This window comes from Protopterus annectens, chromosome 3.part0 (assembly GCF_019279795.1).
Source record: "Protopterus annectens isolate FY-2018-M chromosome 3.part0, PAN1.0, whole genome shotgun sequence".
Taxonomy (NCBI): Eukaryota; Metazoa; Chordata; order Ceratodontiformes; family Protopteridae; genus Protopterus; species Protopterus annectens.
In genome coordinates this window covers 579069634-579076601 of record NC_056731.1, presented here as the reverse complement: position 1 = coordinate 579076601, position 6968 = coordinate 579069634, and the positions used below count along the sequence as shown (strand labels likewise).

The following is a 6968-nucleotide window of genomic DNA, read 5'->3' as shown; positions in this document are numbered from 1 at the left end:
TAATGACTCATACTTGTTAATACAATTAAGTCAATTAAGCGCAGTCACATAATTTAAAGGTGTAATCCTAAAATACTGAATTCAAACAGTTTGTTTTTTGTTAAGTCATTAGGTAAAATGAGTGCCTTAGTTTTATAAAAAAAAACAAAGTTCTGTTGTCTTATAATGGAAGATATAATAAATTAAATAGTATTAATTAAAATCGTAGTTAGTTTCTAGTGCAGGTGCCAATATGACGAGCACTTTGAGGAACACTCGTCTGAATACTGGTACCGGTAGTGTTACTGAAGCGAGGGACCGTGGAACTCATCCCACAATACCTGCCGACACAGCAGGGCACACTACACCAGGGCTTACTGGGAGTCCCGGACTTAAATTCATGGCTCAGGGATGAGCCTAAACTACTTGCTGACAACATTAACGACAACTTAGTGGGACAACCAGCGACTGGGAGTGTGAGTATTGTGGAGAAACTAAAACGTTTTGATTTTAAACTTGTTAAAATAAGAAAACTACAACTAGAAGTGAACTACTTTAGTGAATGTCTTAAAGAGAAGATTGTGCCGAAAGGCTTGCGTTTTTGGCAGTATCCTACTGGACTAATTAAAGATTCTGCCTTTCACATGAAACTAGTGAAATTTTTTAACACTCAGGGGTTAGAATTATTGAAGATTATGTCCAAGCATTATCAGGTGTACATTAATGAATTATCTAGTGAAGTTACTACCCTCGACGAAGAAATTAAAAGGGACCTTGACTTCCAAAGATACCATTTTGAATATAACAGGACTTTTACCATTATTAATAACTTACTATCAAAAACTAGGGGCACTAAAATCAGGAAAATTAACAGAGACCGGAGGGACTATGCAAACGGAACAGCTTACCCAGACTCGCCCCCATCACAAATATGGAATGCCCCTAGAGGTTTTAATACCACAAGGGGTACATCTGATAATAGTAACGGCAATCAAAATGAGGGTTTACCAGGGTCTAGAAACTGAGGGGAACTAAATGAGAATGAAGCCCGCTAAAACAACTACTTCACAGACCAGGATGATGAGGACAACAATTCTCAGATGGCAGGCGTGAGTTCAAATAATGTTCCAAAAAACTCCATGAACCATCGGGGGCAGGGGGGGTGAACAAATCTACCCCCAAGCAACAGAGGAAATACAACACAAGGAACAACAACAACAACAGGAACAAGAGGTGACCTTCCACCAAAGGGTCAGTTCAAACAACCCCTCTCGTAAAGTTGTAATGAATAAAAGCAGAGATTTCAAAATTTACAACTTTACCAAATACACTATCGACCCTCTATTAGTTGAAAATTTTGCAAAAGGACTTACATTCATTCAAACTCATGCTACTGATTTAGGGTCCTTATTACTGGACTGTAAACTTTACACTAGAAAACTCAATTTACAATTAATGTTGGGTAATGGGAACTACAATAGGAACCCAAACTTGTGTATTTCTAGTACATTTAATCCCCCTTTACACCCGTCCATTTTACTCTTTGAAAGAATGTGTGAAATGGACTTTAGGGCTTTTATTAACCATCAACACAAGTCTGAATTAAGGACCAACTTGAACAAGAACGAAAGAGAAGCTCTAAGCAACTTTAAATTTTACCAGTCCGCCTAATGAAACCTGACAAAGGGGGTGGACTGGTCATTATGCACAAAATGGACTACAAGGAAAGAATGGGGAAGATACTTGAAAGTAACGCATATATTAAAGTGAGCCTGAACGAATTAAACATAGCATACAACCGTATCAGAATGTTCCTGAATGATATGTTCATTGACTCACTCATCGACCTTGACATGTTTAACTACTTGTCAGTACTATCACCTAGACTACCTGTACTTTTTGTAATACCTAAAATCCACAAGAATCAAGGAGATCCACCTATGCGCCCCTTAGTGGACGTGTTACAATCAATCACCTATTCTTGTGCTAAGGTGATAGACGACATTCTGAGGAGATTTGTGGCCCTGGAACCTCAGATTTACAAAGACTCTTGGACATTTTTGATGAGTATTAGCTTATAATGAACACTTTTGTTTTTTTAACAGTGGACATTTGCAATCTATACACAGTGAACCCACAAACCTTGGGAACAGAATGGGTTATTGACCATATGAGATTTAAAGGGACAGAACATTCAGAACTGAGATTGGTGGAGGAATTGCTAGGTATAACACTGTCCAATAACTATATTACCTGTGAAAAAGAATTTTTCAGACAGCAGACTGGTGTAGCTATGGGCTCCCCTTGTGGAGCTAGTTTCACCAATTTAGTCACGGCCAAATGAGAAAAAGACACCATTTTTGATAACCCTGGACTGAATGAGTGTATTTATTATTACACCCGCTTTTTATATGACATTTTTATGATTATTAAAGGAGGTGTTGAATTAGCCGCTGAAATTCTGGAGCAGTTTAATAGGTCCACCACCTTTCTCAGGTTTACTAGTAACTTCCACATAGATTCTATGAGCTTCTTGGATGTTGAACTATCTAAAGATAGAGCCCAGAAAAAATATCTAGCAAGGATTTTCCGAAAGAGTACTTACTCTTACTCATTCTTACATTACACTAGTTTTCACCTGCTGCACCAGAACAGGAGTGTAGTGAAGGGCCAACTGGTACGAGCGGCCGGGATGACTACGGAGGATGACCACTTCTTTGAGGAATGGGAACTCTTGAAGTCCATGTTCCTCAAGAGGGGGTACCCCATTGAGTTGATTGCTGACCTTATAAGGGAGCTGAGTAGTAAAAGGGCCTCTGGCCCCTTTAGACCCATCCTCCCCCAAGAATGGACAGCAGCTCACAGTTTTGAAACCAACGTCTCAGTAGAGATAGAACTGAGTAACCCCGTAGTTAGGAATAGTACTGGACCACAAAGGGAGCAAAATTGTTTGAGATTCGTGACTACATTCTCTTTAGATTATGAAGCCCTATTCACAATACTGGGCAAAAACTGGCAGTTGTTACTGTCCGATAGGGATATACAAGGAAAGTTGGGAGACAAACCGCTGGTCACCTGGAAAAAAGGAAGGAACCTAAAAAAACTTACTGAAAGTAGTAACAGCACTTTTAGAGGCACCCCAGGAACATTAAATGTGAGGCATGTAACCAGTGTCGACACATTGCTACAGGGTCAAAATTCATTATTAGGGGGCGAGACTATTTCCTGAAGAACAAGTTTAACTGTAACTCCAAAGCCTTAGTCTATGTAGCATTATGTCAGTGCTGCCCTAGTTTTTATGTAGGCAAGACTGATCGTAAGTTTAAGGAGAGGATTTATGAACATGTTTATTACATTAACAAAAGGAAAATGGAGAGCCCACTAGCTAGACACTGCATTGAAAACCCTAACCATAGTTTCAAATTTAAGGCCATCGACTCAACTGAGATGAATAGTAGAGGAGAGGCATCTACACTTATGTTGAAGAAATTGGAACTTTTGTGGCAGCTTAGACTCAATGCATGCTTTCCACTGGGCTTGAATGAACTGATTTCTATTCTACATGTGCTAAAACTAGAGAGCCTTAAGAGACAGTAGCTGCACACACATTTTTGTTGGATGGTTAAATAATAGATGCTCATTAGCCCTAGGGAGGTTACAATTGCTAAGTTACACCCACCTTTTATAGGTTAAAAGAAACATTACACAACACAGTTTTTTATGAAAAGATTACTACTTCCACGGGTCCCTGAACATTAGTTATAAGTAAAGTGAACTAACTACTATTTTAATTAATACTATTTAATTTATTACATGTTCCGTTATAAGACAACAGAACTTTGTTTTTTTATAAAACTAAGGCACTCATTTTACCTAATGACTTAAAAAACAAACTGTTTGACTTCAGTATTTTAGGATTACACCTTTAAATTATGTGACTGTGCTTAATTGACTTAATTGTATTAACAAGTACGAGTCACTAGGATAGTACTTAAACTTGTTTTTTCTTTCTGAGCACTATTGTCTGAAGTTAGGAGAAGTGTTTCCTAACAAAAAGCACTTTACACTTTGTGACTAAGATTCTGTGCAGCCAGATCGTTTTTAACTTTTTATTGCTTGGGTGCTGCAGTAGCGTTGTCGCCTCATAGCAAGACGTTGTCCCATTCGATTCTCAGCTAGAGCGTCTTCTGTGTGGAGGCATACGTGAATGGGGCGTGCCTTCGTTGAAGGTTGTGCGTCAGAGTTGGTAACCCGGTACGTAAAAATCCACTACCAATCATTAGCGGACCGGAGTTCCACTGTGGAGACCCCTAACCGGGAAAAGCCGAAAGACACAAACAATTGCTTGGCAGTTACCGGAGTGTGCATGGACTACTGATTGCTGTAAGCTTGTTTTACTCATAGGTTCATAGGCAGGTACCAGGTACTAGGCTATCGGCCCAAGGGCCTACGTAAGCCTAGCCAGCAAGGTACCATAGCTTACACCACCCAAGAAAGTTATTTTCCTGTGCCACTATCCAGCAGAGACATAGAAGTGATCCCCGAAGTGTATTTCCTATTTCCCATCCACTCATCAAGATTTTTCTTGAAGAGTGCTAATAAAGAACTTTGCCCGACATAGATGGGTAGCTTGTCCCAGAGCATAGGAAGTCTCCGGGGCAGGAATCTAGCTACTCTGCTATTAAACCTTGTTGGACTTTGCAGTGTACGCTCGTCTTGTCTTGTGCCTATTAGTTTTTGGACATTTTTAGTAAACAAGGCTTTCCAACAGCAGACCGACCAGCAAGAGGGAGCCTAAAGATGATGGAAGTGAATGTAATTTGCGAGGGGACAGTGGGTCAGAGTGCAAGGGAAAAAAAACACAATTTAATAATAATAATAATAATAATAATAATAGCAGTAATACATTCTCTGTCATCTGTACTTGTGTCAGGACAAAACTAAATTTATAAAAAGGAAAAACAGGCTGAATACCATACCATCAGGAAGAAAGCATTCTAGTGGTGTTAGCACATTATCCATGTTTCCTATTTAAAAGAAAAACAAAAGTCTATGACATCAACTGTGTTCTATAAAAGGATAAACAAACAAAACTAGATCACATTACTTGACAGCATGGCAGAAATGGTTTGTAGGTACTAGAAAATACAAGACTCTGTACAATAGTGCCAAACAACAAGTGTAAAATATTCAAGATGTCCATACTCACCTCATATGTCATCTTATAAACAGACTCTGATAGCAATAGTATACAACAGAAATGTACTCATCATATCTGATAATGTGACACAAGGTCTTCTGCACTTGGAAATTATTAGGACTCCTCCTTCTACATCATACATCTGCAAGTTTTGTCTTTCTCTTTAGGACCCACATCTCTTGCTAGTGTATGCCAGGGTATAAGACACTGGTTAAGAAAGTACATCTAGTTACTGCACACCTTAGTCTAACCCTCCCCATATACCAACTACAACGCTTACGACCTTAAACAAAACAGAGGAGAAGTCTCTCAGGGTCTGTTTTGCCTCTTTGGATCACTCTAAATTTTCAGTAGTAAAACTGCTAAATTATACTGTAAAAAATATCTGTTTTCAATGCTGGCTTTGGTCTACTGATGACTGAAGATGTTTAGTCACTGGTGATAGAAGAAATGGGGAGTGTAGCTGAATCTAGGTGTATTAAAGGTGAAGCAAGTCAGTGGTAGTACATGGGCAGACATACTGCTTTGCGACAATCATGCAGTGGCCCATGAAAACTGATACGCTGAATGTTACCAAACTTGGAAATATATTGGAAGTGATAAGGACTGAACTTTGGAATCTGAAAGGACTGTTTGTAGCATATACGAGGCAAATGGAAATGGTTGGAGTGGAAAAAGCTGAGTTCCTGTATGAATAACATGTAGCCATGGGGACCACTAAGTATCACACAAGTGAGATTTGAGAGCAAAAGTCAATTTGGCAAAATAAAGTGTGTGAAGCCTCAAATAATCAAAAATTGCTGGAAATGCAATAAGGCAAATTTGACATTATCTGAAATACATGTGAGGAAGGGAAATACTTGAAAGATTATATGAAAATCAAGACAGCAAACTGGAGTAGATTAGAAAAAGATTTACTGGGGATGGCAGTGCCAGAGTCAGAAGTGAAATAGTAGAAGTCTAGGCCAATATGTGTAGGGGTTTTTGACATATTATGAAAATATGTACATGTCCTGGTATTTGAGGCAGCCTATTAGAAAGATACCAGTAGTTGGGCAACTTGTATATCTTCGGTATAATTATTCCAAGGTGACTTGACACATAATTTGAGATTGGTGGAAACAATAAAGAAACTTAAATGGAGAAATTAAAAAAAAACTGACATGTCTTGCTACTCAGAAAAAAATTTTGGGCAGGTGGGGGTACTCATTAATGAGAATCCAGATGACAAGATATCTTAGTGGCAGTTCCTTTAATTAACCTTTAATTAAGCACATGTACAAGTGCAGCGTAACATTCAACATTGAATGTAACATTGGTAACATTCAGCGTATCAGTTGTCAAACTGAGGGAGACTTACTCCACTGCAGAAACAGAAGATTGACTTAAGTGATAGGAGACGTACGTTTATGTAAGCAAGATGGCTTGAAAAGGCAAGACAACTCTACTTGAACTGTATGGAATGGGTAGTAGAATAAGAGTACCCTAAGTAAAGGACCAATTTGCTTGGCTATTTACCTAGCACACTGTGGAGAAAGGCTAATTTTGTCTTTTTGTCTAGTACACAACTATTTTTCACATTACTTTGACCAAGTGCTTATGTTCTTGTGTTTGTCAATAGCAGCTGTAGACACTTCTGGTTACTGTAGAATACAGTGAAGTATTAACTATATGAAACACAGTGAAGTATTAACTACATGAAACACAGTGAAGTATTAACTACATGAAACAGCTAATGCTATGCCAAAATTAGAATATGGAGAAATAACCATATTAAATTAACATGATG

General features: G+C 38.5%; 1 long non-coding RNA gene across 1 annotated transcript in view; it reads right to left on the bottom strand.

Moving 5' to 3' along the window:
- Positions 1–4957: 4957 nt before the first annotated feature.
- The window catches only part of LOC122797273, a 51610-nt gene continuing 49599 nt past the window's right edge, over positions 4958–6968 (bottom strand). The window contains exon 2 of the long non-coding RNA XR_006364042.1: positions 4958–5006. This is a non-coding gene — a long non-coding RNA (uncharacterized LOC122797273). The remainder of the gene's footprint in view (positions 5007–6968) is intronic.